Consider the following 13,579-nt stretch of genomic DNA (forward strand, 5'->3'; position numbering starts at 1 on the left):
GATTTGTTTTCTCTAAAATTGGCAGTCACACTTTTGGTTGTTAATTTACTTTTCAAAGTAAACCAGCTGCCTCCTGCACTGCATGAAATAGCAGATTATTTCTTACAAACATTTTTCTCTGGGAATTGAGTTCCTGTTAAGTTTCTGGTTAGAGTATTAAGCCATGGTCAAATGTTCTGATTATAAATATATATAGAAAGTCTACACCCCCTTTTAAAATGTTAACCTTTTGTTGCCTTATAGCCTGGAATTAAAATGCATTAAAATAGTTTTTTTTCATTCATCTACACATCCTACCCCACAACTTCCAAGTGAAAAAATATTCTAGAAATTTGTAGAAAATTAATTAATCATAAAAACTGAAATAGCTTGGTTGAATAAGTGTCCACTCCCCTTGTAATAGCAATCATAAATTAGCTCAGGTGTAACCAATCGCCTTCAAAATCACACACCAAATTAAGTGGCCTCCACCTGTGTTAAATTGTAGTGATTCACATGATTTCCTCTGTTGGGTAGTGCATTTCAAAGCAAAGACTCAACCAGCACCAAGGCACTTTCAAAAGAACTCTGGGACAAAGTTGTTGAAAGGCACAGATCAGGGGATGGGTAAAAAAAAATATCAAAGGGCTTGAATATCCCTTGGAGCACGGTCAAGACAATTATTAAGAAGGTGTATGGCACCACCAAGACCCTGCCTCGATCAGGCCGTTCCTCCAAACTGGATGACCAAGCAAGAAGGGGACTGATCAGAGATAAGATAAGAGCTATAGGCTTTTATGGCCAAGACTGGTCAAAGTGTGCATGTGACAACAATATCCCAAGCACTCCACAAATGGTAGGGTGGCAAGAAGGAAGCCATTACTCAAGAAAGCCCACCTTGGATCTCGTTTGAAGTATGCAAAAAAACACTCAGGAGATTCTGTAGCCATGTGGCAAAAAGTTTTGTGGTCTGACAAAACTAAAATGGAACTTTCTGGCCTACATGCAAAGCGTTATGTTTGGCGCAAACCCAACACAGCGCATCACCCAAAGAACACCATCCCTACTGTGAAGCATGGTGGTGGCAGCATCAAGTACAGAGAAGTCCTTGAGGAAAACCTGCTGCCCTCTGCAAGAAAGCTGAAAGTGAGACGGAAGTTCATATTTCAGCATGACAACGACCCAAAGCACACAGCCAAAGCTACAGTGGAGTGGCTAAGGAACAAAAAGGTAAATGTCCTTGAGTGTCCCTGTCAGAGCCCCGACCTAAATCCAATCGAAAATTTGTGGCATGACTTGAAGATTGCTGTCCATCAACGCTCCCCAAGGAACTTGACAGAGCTTGAACAGTTTTGTAAAGAAGAATGGTCAAATATTGCCAAATGCAGGTGTGCAAAGTTGGTAGAGACCTATCCCAACAGACTCACAGCTATAATTGCTGCCAATGGTGCTTCCACCAAGTATTAACTCAGGGGGTGGAGACTTATCCAATTATGATCTTTCAGTTTTGTATTTTTAATATATAATCTTTTTCTCAATAAAAACTTTTTTCCCCTTAACAGTGTGGAGTATGATGTGTAGATAAGTGGAAAAAATCCTCATTTAAATGGATGAAACTCTGTGGCACTGACACAACAAAATGTGAAAAAGTTCAAGGAGCTAGACAGCTTTTTGGGTCTTCCAGTCCTGGATTTGTCAGTTACAGATGATGTTTCTCTGTACTTGTTGATTATGCTTCAGATACCACACCTTGAAAATCAAGTGATGCGAGCTATTTCACTCAATGTTTTTCCTTCGTTATGCAAGTCAAGGTTGTTATAATAGTAGAAAACACTAGTGGAGGCTTTGAGTAAATTGTTGATGCTCATAATGCAGCAGAGTAGAAAAATGCAACACGTCTAAGACTTTTGCACAGCAGAATATATATAACAACGTTCATGAAACAGTGCCTCTTTACTGCTTCAGTTGAATATTGAGAGGCACTATGTCTACCTTATGTTGTAATCGTTAACATCATTCCCCAATTATCTGAAGCCTTTATACTAGATAACTAGGAAAAGGTGAAATCATGATCAGTCAGCTGCAGGCAAGTTGGTATGTCATTTTAACAAACACTGGTTTATTCAGCTAATTTCATATTCTGAAACCTGCTTGGTTGCATTGCTGCTGTGTTGGATTACTGTGGGAATATTGCAGACACGGAAAAACAAACAAAGCACAGAGTGTATGCAAGCAAGCAAAGAAACCTTTTGACCTGTAGGTCATTGCTCTGATCACCATTTATATACATTTAGCCCTGAACCAAACCTGAAGTCCTTGGAGACATGCAGGACAGGATCCTGTTCAGAAGGCACACAGATCCTACTTTTTTTGGAAAATACTGTATCTTCATGGGAATATGAATGAACCTTTCAGCTGCATAGATGCTGCTGGAGAGAAAATAAAGAATGCATTGTTGTGATGGTTGTTTGTTGGATTGTTGCTGTTATTTGGTTATTGTCTATAAATGGATACAAAATTGATTTAAAAATAAAGATAGAGAGTGCTTTATTAATGGCATCCCTCGGTTACGATGGTGCTACTTCAATACAGGGAATGATGGATAGAGATAAATAAAGATAGAGAGTGCTTTATTAATGGTATCCCTCGTTACGATGGTGCAACTTCAATACAGGGAATGATGGATAACCTGGGTGTGCCCAGGTACCTTTGTGACTAGTTTTTGTAATTTGTTATATTAAAATGCATATAGTCTAGTCTAGAGTTTCAAGAGCGTATGCTGTACTGTTTTACATTACGTAAAAGGCTCTACTGTATATTTGTTTTTTTTCAATTACTTGGACAGTTTGTCAGTTGTGTTTTATGTTTCATAGGGACTACACTTACACTGCAGGGCCAGAAGTTAACTTTTTAATGCAGTAGTGAAGATATGCTATAATTGTACACAAAAGCCTGAAATTATCTTAAAAAGCAACTGAATTTAGGTTTGCCTTTTTGGGGGATTTTTTTCCCCCACAGACTGATGATGATCCACCACGATATTGTATTTGTCGATAAATGAATAAAAAAAAAAAGTAATGCATTTTTATTTGGGGGAAAAAAGAATCGTCAGTTCAACTCTTTAACTTTAATTTCCAGCATGTCAAAACATCAGGCTAAGTCTAAGACTTGCTTTGAAGTCATGAGGATTGTCATGTTAAGGCTGAAACTATATCAGTCAGTGCCTTCAGATTCAGAGGTAGGAAACAGCCAGATGACACTATAACACTAAGCAAAAGGCTGAGGACAGACATTAAAGGTGTACAGGCTATTGGAAAGCTTTTACCTTCCCCCGATGTGGATGTGGGGCACATATTCTGTAGAACTGAAAAAAAAATGAAAACATTTCTGGAGTTGGTCTTGTGTGCACTTTTACTGAATTTATCCACATTAGGTAAACACTCATTTTGTTTCACACAGGCATTTTTATGGGTAGTTCTGTAACAATAACAAATAGTTCTGCATTATTCATGACGGGAAATGGCCTGTATCATTGGATCATGCATCTCTTTCAGTGTCTACTGTATGCAAGCTGTGCATCTGGATCCGGATCAGCCTGGGCGACAGCATTAACATATTGTTTCTTGGGGAATGCCCTTGAATGTGCTTGGGTGGCTCTCTTGAGTGAGAGAGGGACGTGAGCAGCATTGATAAATAATAATAATAATAATAATAAAGAGAGAGAGAGAGAGAGAGAGAGAGAGAGAGAGAGAGAGAGAGAGAGAGAGAGAGAGAGAGATAGGGTTCAAAACATCAGTCCTGTTTGCTGGTGCTGAATGTTAGCACTCAAAAACTTAATCTGAAAAGGAGCATTGTACAGTGCTTAAGCAAACAGCCAGGAAGGATGTGAGGGCAAGCAGGCATCTTTGCTAGTGTGAACAGTTCATCAGCACTCCATCGAGGTGGCTCTGTGTGCTGCTAGGTAAGGCTCTAACCTTTGTTACTATACAGGGGCACTTTGCTTTAACACACTTTTTCTCCTCATAGAGAACTGATAAGGGAAAAAGAGTCTTTCTTAGTTAATAGATGCTGTCTTTTTTCTGGTTTCATGACAAAAGCCTGTTGGTTTATCTTGGAAAACATTTATAGAAATACTGAGCGAGAGATGGGGGGCCATGCTTGACAAAGCAAGTGAAGATGATTTAAAAAGTCAGCCTGTATGGCAAGGCAGCAGTAATGTTGAGTTTGACTTTTTCTTAATGGCATATGTCAAGGGACAACATGTCACTTGTCAGAGTCACAGTGCATTGTGTTTGACACTGGAGCAGGGGGCAAAACAACTGCCGCTGAAAAATCTAAATGCAAAATAAAATATGAATTAGGCTGTCAATGAACAAATGTCATTAACCCTTAGTGTTAGACTTACATCACTCTTATGAAAAGAATAACAATTGAAGCACCTGGACTTTTATATTTAATTTATTTTGCTTTTGTTACTCATTTAAGACCTCTCGTTCTTATCGCTAAGTATTTGCTACTGCTTGTTTCAGAGGTTTATCATGTTAGGCTTGCATATTAAGTACATCTCTTAAACAAGTATGAATGCAAGTATGTTACAAACATTTGACAGCAATATGGATTGGAATAGATTATTCTTTATGCCAGCAGTCTCATAGTTAATACTACTACCACAACTACTACTAATAATAATGATACTACTACTACTACTGATAATAATAATAATAATAATAATAATAATAATAATAATAATAATAATAGTACAGATTAGGCAGATTATGTATCTATCATGTCCTCCATGCCATTGCTGCTGAATGTATTTGCTTTACACTATTTATTATTATCTTATTTAGTATTTGTTGCTGCAGGCCATCAGATTATTATGTGCTTTGATACCAATTAAATAGTTAAATTACCACTTCCACATCCTGCACTGCACACAGACTTTCTCCCTGCACAGCTGATTTATACACAATGGGCAAATCCAAAGACAAACACTCACCTTGCTGTTGGGAGATGTTTTTTTTTTATGGTCCATGGTCCTTGGATACAGTGTGTTGGATTAAATGCAAGACTTTACAGCAGTCTTCTCTTCAAAGGGCTGCATTAGAATGGCATTGAGGTGTAGTATTTCTCAGAACACCAATACAATAATAAAAACTAAATCACTCTGGGTATACAGGACATGGTTCAAGTACACTATCCTGTTTGTATGGACGGCGGATCAAAGAAACACAAACATAGTTGCTATTGTTTCAAAGTTTTCAAAATAAATCAGCAGAATGCACAATTTTGCTTATAGATTTAAATGAATGTTCCTCTGTACCCCCTGATTTGCTTAACAACAGCATGGGGATCCTGAGAGATGCATTGTAACACTGCTGGCTACAATCACTAATAGAAAGTTCCATGATCAGAAAAAAGCAGGTTTTCCACAATTTAAATTCATATCAAAGAGCTGCTAGAATTGGGTATTACAGTATATCAAGTCAAGTCAATTGACCACGATTTTCATTCAAATTGCACTGGGTTCCTTCATACATAAACCTATATGTTTCCCTTATTGTTAGTCCATTTAGAGCCTCAGTAGCCCAGTAGCCAAATATCATCTCCTGACAATAGGTTCATAGACTGCTTTGTGCATTCTAATCACACTCTCTTTCCTTCCATTAATCAAGCAGCAGGAGGCAGGCTCTTACGAGGCAGTCAGGAAATTGGGACAGGTGTGGCTGCTTTAATGAGTATTAATCTGAATCTCATATCACTCTTCCGTAAAAAAACAACTTGTTTCTATAGTAACTGCATGTTGTTAAGAGTAGCAGGGTCCTTTACACACAGAGATCATTTAGAGACATGACTCAAGTAAGGTGGTTTATTTTTTAAACTCATTTTGTTGTTAAGAGTATGCAGAGTTGAGATTGGAGGGTTTTGGTTTGATGTGTGAATATGTGGTTGTGCTCCAAAGGAAGGCAATCGGTCCTCAGCTGTTCCCATTTTTTAGTATGAGATAACAAAACCATTGTATTATTTATCATTGGGGTGACTATCTTGTTTGAGTCACCTAGCAACACACAAAAATAAATGTACTTAAGTAAGTCGCTGTTTCGTCCCATTTCATTACGTGGCTTTCTGTTGTATTTTATTGAGCAGCAGTACAGACACGGGCAGGAGTGCTTTCCACACCGTCACTCTAGTTTTGGGTAATTGCTTTGCTGAAAAACTGAAGCTGTTTGCCTAGTCTAATTGGCTCACATTTCTCAGACACCTGTCGTAGAAACAGATGCAGTGGGCTCCTGAGTGGCGCTCCACGTGGAGTGCTGGATGCGCCCTATAGCCTGTCATTGCCAACCGTGACCGGGGATTCCTAAGGGGTGGCGCACAATTGGCCAAGTGCCACCCGTGTAGGGAGGGCTTAGGTCGGCAGGGCAATTCACGGTTCACCGTGCACCAGCGACCCCTTTGGCTGATAGGGCGCCTGCAGGTCTGCAGTGGAGCCATTCAGATCTGTGTTGTCCTCCGGCACTATGGGTCTGGTGGCTTCGCTGTGGATCCGCAGTGTGAAAAATGATGGATTGGCAGGAACGCATTTTGGAGGACGCGTGTTTCAGCCTCGAGTCACCAGGGGGTTGCAGCGGTGAACCTAGATAAAAAATAATAATTGGGCATTCCAAATTGGGGAGAAAACCAGGATAAAAAACATTGGCGATGACTAAAGTGTCTCGCACCTCAGTAGACACTGATCAATAGTAGCTTCTCCACATCCCAGAAATACACACACAGAGATAAATGGCCCCTGAATTCCCCATAGGATTGGTTGCAAATAAATAACAACTTGTTTTCTTCTTTCAACTGTCACCAGTCATGTAGGAACTGAACTGTGGACTACCAGTGTGTTAATGTTTGTGTTAACTGTAAAAATGCTTGTTAATGCAAAGTATATCATTTAGTATCTGAGACACATAGTGGGGAAAAAAAAGCAGTTTCCAGTATTTAAAAATCAATTCTTTTTTATTGGGTACTTTTAAACATGGTCATCTCTGGGCCTGTCTAAAAGAAAATGACAGTTATCAGTTGTACATCGTACACTGAGGCAGTTCACACTGTCCTCATTGGTTTGTCGGTCAGCAGGAGTGATCTGGATAACCTACTTCAGGATAGGTTGTGAAGAATATTTGTGTGGGTTTAGGTCTTCACATTTATTTGTTATTGTGTATAAATCCAAACCAGATGGTAGGGTGAAATAATCTGTCCCGTACTTATCTGTCCATTGCATACAATAACACATTAGCTTCAGATCACTGAAAGACACCCAGCTCTGGGTAGTACAAGTAACACTGAATGCATCCAGAATATAACATAGTTATACATCCAGCATGATTGGAGACTAGATGTGAACACGTCTAGTTTATTTTTTGCTTTAAAAGTACGTAGAGCAATTTGAATGTCAGTAGCTATATTTAGATCTGACATTGTTCAGAAAAACTGTTTGTCATGCCTCTGAAGAGCTGGCCAGACAGTTATAACAAAGACTTATTTGCTTCGTAATCAATATTATAAACACCTGGAACACAAAAGTCTTGCAAGAGTCACTTAGAAAGATTTCACCAGAAGAAAAAAAAATCAAAGACAAATAACTGAACAAAAATAGCAAGAAAATGATAGCTTGCTATCAATGTACTGAAGAAAGATTTGTAAAGTGCATACCATTCATTCTCTAACAAGCTGCTCATCAATTACCAGAATTAAGTCAACAATTAAGTCAACAGTTTTATTTTAAAATAATAATAATAATAATAATAAAAGTACATTTTTCTTGTGAACGTTTGTATATCATTTGTGTTGAATAACTCCTTACTTATCTGTACATCTCCCTTCAATTCTCCACTATAGCAAGATGACATATTTTGAAAGGAGTGCTGCACAACTCACAAGAGCACCCTTTGCATAAATACATTTCAAAAGAAACAAACTGATGTAAGACACTTTACCTTGAAAGAAACATGCTTTGTTTACTGCACATCGATGGTGTGTTAATAATCTGAAATATTGGGCTGTGCTGTCACAGAGCTGAAGCACTTGTGCGTTTATTTCTCTTCTGCATCTCCTCTCTCTCTCTCTCTCTCTCTCTCTCTCTCTCTCTCTCTATCTCGCTTTCTCCACACCAGCCGCCGTGCAGTAAATGAGGAATCATTTTTCACTTTCCCAATTATGCAGTGTTATTTCAAACAAACTGTAAACATAATAGCATCCCATCCTGTATGATAATGTCTTCCAATAGGTTTCTGAACAGAGACAGGATGTGTAGATTTGCAGGCTGAGCGAAGGGGTGAGGAGAAAATTATAATAACAGGAAGGAGACCAAGTTGCTTGGCTTTGCTCTCAATTTTTTTATATCTTCTAAATTGAATTTTGTCGGTTGGGTCTGTGAAAAATGATGCACCAGTCCGGTGGTTTATTTATTTATTTTTACCAATCTTGTGCAAATTATCTCATGGTGGGGGGATGCTTGTAAACATCTCCTTATGCACCGTTTTCATTTCTCTATGATATATGGCAGCTAGGAGCCATTTTTCTCTTGCTAATTAGAAAATAAATGCAAAACAAAATACAACCCATATGCCATCCAGCTGCGGCAATCAAACTTTTCTGCATGGCTACAACAGCACAAGCATTGTTCTGAATAAATGAGCGCCCAGATCTAAGGAGTCCATGAAAATAAATGGCATTTTACATCTCAGTAAACTGCAGCTGTCCTCTTTGGGAAGCACTGTTTAAATCAAATCCTGCCCGCCTGCAGTGGAATCGGGGCTGCTCATTTTCTTATTTGTATCCAACCTGACTGGGTTCTGCTTTCATTAGCATTTCCTTTTTGACTTTCTAAATTAGGGAACCTTTCAGTTTTACCAGAACTGCCTTTAGTGGGAAGAGTGTCCCAGGAATTCTAGATCCGCTTTGGATTTTCTCAGCATCGAGGGAGGTTTCCCAAGCCTGACAAATTATAACAATGACTCTTTACAGTGCATACCACTACTATAAATGAACTCAGAATAAGGAAGAAAAAAAACACATGCTGTGAATGCAAAACTTTGCAGAAATAAAAGCATCAGACAAATTAGACTGAAAACACACGTCGAAATGCTGTTCTAGGGCTTTGTAAATTGTATGAATACAATGTACTGTAGACAGCACTTTTTGGTTTTTTGGTATAATAGGTGCTATATAAATCTACATTGTTGTTGTACAGGTATGAAATAAAAGAGAATTAGCATTTAAATAATCTATTTATGGAGCTGTAAGATGTACCCCCATGAACATAAACTGTAATTTGGCTCCCTGTTGAGTTGATCTGCAGTGCATGTTGTGTGGTGGTAAATCTGACTAGTCTTATGTTGCACAATGGTTTGAACAGTGTGTTTCAGTGGAAGGTGCTTATGACGGCCTCCCACCAAAGTCGCCCCTGGCTTGTGGAATCCGAGCAAGATGTCAGTTACTGTGAACTGTATTTAACAATTTTAAATGTCACAAACCTCTCTGTAATAGTAATAATCATGCATTGTGCTCTTTCATGCATCCATCAGGTATGCTTTGCATATAACCTAAAGGGCAAAATGAAGTGCAGTTACTTAAAATGTGGCTGTCATTGTGCTCTAAATAGCAGCCCATTTCTTGTTGTTGTTTTATTTCAGCACCAGATGTCATGTGGATTTGAAATGTTTATTATGTGCTCGGTTAAAACCACGACAATCTGGCTTGATTTTATGCCTATTGTATGTATTTTAACTGCACCACCAAAGTCCTGTTATTCAAGGAAACCTCTTTTGTTTTTTCACTTTTAAGACATCCAACACTGTCATCTTGGAACAAGCAAGCTTAATTAATCTTGTGTTTCAATGATTCTTTAAAAGAATGTAATGGATTTGAATTCAGAGCACTGCAGCTGCTCAAAGCACAAGCACAGGGTTGGCTATTAAAGGATAAAAGACCAATGACTTTTTTTTTTTTGCATCCTTCCTGAGTCAATCCCAATTCTGCATTCCTGGATCAATCCATGTAAAACAACACCTCGTTATCGAAAAAAAAGTTTGCTGAATTATCAGCTGTGTGCCAAGATGCGCCGCTGCGTTAAACAACTGCCCTCCCCTTCCGTAAGCCAGAAAACTTGAGAAGATACATTTAAGGCAAGTGAACAGAGACCAGCAGGAATATATTTGGTAACTTGTGTTGAGTAAATCTCTTGACAGTAAAACTGTGGAACTAAAAAGCTAATCACGCATTGAGCCTATTTACTGAAACAGAATCATTTAACTGAGTGACAGAGTTTTCTTTAAAGTTATAAAACAAATTTAAAAAATGTCTTGGTTTAAAAACAAAGGTGAGCCATACTGTATCAAGTTCTAGCACGAGTTAAAACAGAGTCTATGATGAGCAGACATGAACATCATTAATAGGCTACAAATGAAAGCAAAGAGAATACACACCGGCTAACAACAGCCATATCCGGTTTGTTCTCTATGACTGGTGCACTTTCCTATCAGAGTAGAATCATGGTTGCTCTTTCTCTCTAGGATATCCAGTGGCATAAATAATTGCCATTTATAATAATATAATAAGTCAGGAAAAACAATAAATGAACTCCTTGCAGAGACACAGTAACAGTAGTACAGTAGAATATATTGAATTATGTAGTGCAGTAATTGCTTTTCAGAGAGATATGACTATGACAAGAAACAGGCAGTTGAATTCACTCATACTGTACATAATGTTTTTGAAACTAGGTGCCATGTTACCAGCTGACTGGGAATTGAAAAATTCAGAGTTACAATATTGTTCAGCCACAAGCTTCACACGTACTGTTTGTTTAAGCATGTTTATTGAAAGGAATGGCAAGAGATAGAGTGCAAATAATAAGCTGTAAACTGTGGGTCGTTACATTGTCTGTAAAGGAAATAGCCAAGCTACAGATTCATCGCCTATTTATCTGTGAAAAGGCTTTAGTGCTATGGAGTCTGATATTAGTTAAGTACTTTCTGCACATAGCCCTGCATTTTAATGTAATGTTTGTACTATATTTGCATTAATGAACCTACAGGCATCTCTATTATGTGACCTGATAGCTGTAAAACAGCTGATGCCGGCTCTGTAATTGAAGCTGTTTATTATATAAAGCATGAAAGACAATGCAAACAGAGTTTTTGTTTCCTGCACTGAAGGTACTGTACGTGGCAGTGCATTATTATGAAGAGCTACTTGCTTTTACTTTGAACTGGGTCAAGCTGTTGTCTCACAAGCGTCTCTAAAACCCATTGATAATGAGCAGGAATGACATCTCCAGAGACCAGGCTCTTCACAAGGTATTATGGGTTCCAGTTACTCTTGAAGCCTCATGTCCGTTCTGGCCTGTCACACTTAGCAATGACTGGCACCATGGACAGCTCCTCTCTGTTCTCATCCCTGTGAAGAATACCAATGTGCTTTCCCTGTTTGTGATCATCGCAACATATCCTCCTTTCTTCAGAAAGTGATCATGTAGAGTTCATAAACACTTAAGCGCTTGTAGCTACAAATTCATTTCATAAAATGTTAAAGTTTTGAAAGAATTCCATGTTGTAGTAAACATGTCTTTTTTTAATTTTGAAACCTGATAGGTGGTACTACACTCATTTCAAGAAATCTCTGTTTGCAAGCCATACTTTAATAAAGACAGGTTTCCTCTAACATGTGCATCTTTCACAACTGGGCATTTAAGACCTGTGTAGCAAATGGAAATGCTGCAATAACTTTAAGACATTTGTTAAATTCAAGGATTTTGAGGGGTATCCTGTGGTGAGACTGTGCAGTCCTGTACCATATGCCAACATTGCAGTTTCTGTTGCATCTCCCTTTACTTTGGTCAGATTGCTTAAGGGCTCATAAAGAATGTGCATATAATTATAGTGAAGGCACTTGTAACAAGCACTGCATTTCAATGTCATGACGAAGGAGTGAAGGGAAATTCCACAACCCCAACAATTTTTAAAGTGCAAACCCAAGTACTTTGGTTTATTATAGCTACTGTAAAGGTATACAATAGAATGCAACACAATAAAACATTTCTATACCATATTTCATCTCAAACATCCAAAGGGGCTGTTCGAAGTAGTTTGATTAAACATTACCTTCTGTTCTACAATATGTCTTGTATGTTTGCACCCAGAGCATGCTTTTGTCTGTCTTCAATGCATTATTCATTCTAAAATTGAACTAGTAGATGCTCAGTGGCTTAGTGACAGTGTGTTTGTCTGTAGTGAACCATTATTAAAGGTTTATAGTCAAGGGCTGCCAATTGCCACAAGGAGACCCATGGGACCTGCCCAGCATATTTGTGTTGCACAGTGCTCAGGGGCTTTTGTCAGTTAGGGCAAGTCAAGGGAGCCTAAATACATTAATCTGCAATTGAATTAACATTGAATTCCAGATTCACAACAAGGAAGGGGCACTGTGAGAAGGTTAAGATGCGTTCTTTACATGATGTACAGAAGTTGGGAAAAAAAAATGAACAAGACCTGTAACATGTAGCACACATGTATATTGTTGGCCACTTGTTTAAATTTAAATTTATACATCCTTTTGCAAGTCATTTTTATCCAAACAACACCTGACAATGTTTTTACTGGACATTGACTCTATCCCTCCAGTAAATTTTTTTTTAAAAGCGTGCCTCTGTTCTTTGTCAGTTCTCTCTCTCTCTCTCTCTCTCTCTCTCTCTCTCTCTCTCTCTCTCTCTCTCTCGTTCTCTCTCTCTCTCACTATATATATATATATATATATATATATATATATATATATATATATATATATATATATATATATATGCGCAATGTAGACAACTTCATAATTAAGACTTCTTCATTGCATACTGTAGAACGGTGTTCCTTGGTTTGACATTAGTATTAGTATAAAAAGGAAAATGTTTACACTTTTAGATTTTAATAAATGCAATGCTTGCTTTCATGTATCTCTAAGTAGAATTCATTTCTTTGAGTTTTTTGCTGTGGAACTATTTTTCTCACATGTCCCTGCGCTGCCTGTGCACTGCTAACTGATACGTTCTCTCAGATTGTGCTTGAGGTGATGATGAGGTTTGCGGTTTGAGATCCTATGTCATTGAAATGGGAGGCAGAGCACATAATAACCCTTGCAATCTGATATGCCGCTGAAGTTTAAGCAGAGACATATGACACTAGTAATGTCTGGATAATCTTTTCCTACAGTTCATGTTGCTTCTATCATGTCAATTAGTATTCGAAATTAATGCCATGTATGTTTTTTTTGTTTTTATCCTAATAAGTAACAGATGGTTGGCAATGACAGGTAGCATGCTTCTAATATAGTGCCTTGCATAAGTATTCACCCCCCTTGGACTTGTCCACATTTTGTAGTGTTACAACCTGGAATTAAAAATGGATTTAATTGGGATTTTTACCATTTGATTTACACAACATACTTAACACTTTGAAGGTGCAAAATATTTTTTATTGTGACACAAAAGTTAATTAAACAAAAAAAAAGACATTTGTTGGTTGCATATGTATTCACCCCCCTGAGTCAATATTTGGTAGAAGCA

At 38.0% G+C, this 13,579-nt stretch overlaps 1 protein-coding gene across 5 annotated transcripts in view; it reads left to right on the plus strand.

Moving 5' to 3' along the window:
* Window positions 1–13,579, plus strand: part of LOC117419941 (synaptotagmin-1) — a 197,848-nt gene that overhangs the window by 111,484 nt on the left and 72,785 nt on the right. Inside the window, exon 1 of one of the 5 annotated variants that reach the window (XM_058985651.1) lies at window positions 3,838–3,940. The exons of the other annotated variants lie outside the window; for them this stretch is intronic. The gene's annotated coding sequence lies outside the window, so the exon portion shown is untranslated. Of the gene's footprint in view, window positions 1–3,837; window positions 3,941–13,579 lie in introns of those variants that run through there. 5 annotated transcript variants of the gene reach the window in all.

This window comes from Acipenser ruthenus, chromosome 14 (assembly GCF_902713425.1).
Source record: "Acipenser ruthenus chromosome 14, fAciRut3.2 maternal haplotype, whole genome shotgun sequence".
Taxonomy (NCBI): domain Eukaryota; kingdom Metazoa; phylum Chordata; class Actinopteri; order Acipenseriformes; family Acipenseridae; genus Acipenser; species Acipenser ruthenus.